Genomic DNA, 761 nt, shown 5'->3' on the forward strand with positions numbered 1-761 from the left:
TACTGGTTTCAAAACTACTTAAAGTATAAAAGTAAAAGTAATGTAAGGGGAAAACAAGCCATTAAGGACAAAAGCCATTGAAAATGAATGCATCTTAGTATAATGCAAATATATTAAAGAACCATATATGTGTACTATTGAGCATTAACATGTGTTTCAGAGAGCAGCAGATATGATGACTAGTTTACTACTATAAATATTGTAATGGTGCAAAAAGTCAAACTTCAGAGGCATCTTATCATTGATCCTAACCTTTATTGGAATGTACATCCAAGTTTAGTTGCAGGAATCTGAGGGAACGGATGTAAGAACAAAATTGGACAAGAACATCTGAGCCATAAGCAACAACTAAATTCACTATCCGGATGGAGCAATTTAACTGGATAGTTTTTTTTTAAAGGCCGAAATGTAATAGAGTAACAAGGCTGTTTTTAAAATGTAAGGAGTAAAAAGTACAGATAATTGCGTGAAAATGTAAGGAGTAAAGTAAAAAGTCGTCTGAAAAATAATTACTCCAGTGAAGTATAGATAACCAAAATTTGTAAAGTATTTGTACTTCGTTACTTGACAACTCTGGAAATGAACAGTAACAGTAACAGTTCAGAATGAAAATAATTGGGACACAGCTTATGTGATACGAATTGGCTCTTGAAATATATTAACTAATTCGATGTTCCGAGTTCCCACTTGTCGTGAATGCAGCAAGTTACAGGCGTAAACGCCGGAATGCGCATGCGTGACACTTAACCGTTTGCCGCCAA

This window comes from Cololabis saira, chromosome 9 (assembly GCF_033807715.1).
Source record: "Cololabis saira isolate AMF1-May2022 chromosome 9, fColSai1.1, whole genome shotgun sequence".
NCBI lineage: Eukaryota > Metazoa > Chordata > Actinopteri > Beloniformes > Belonidae > Cololabis > Cololabis saira.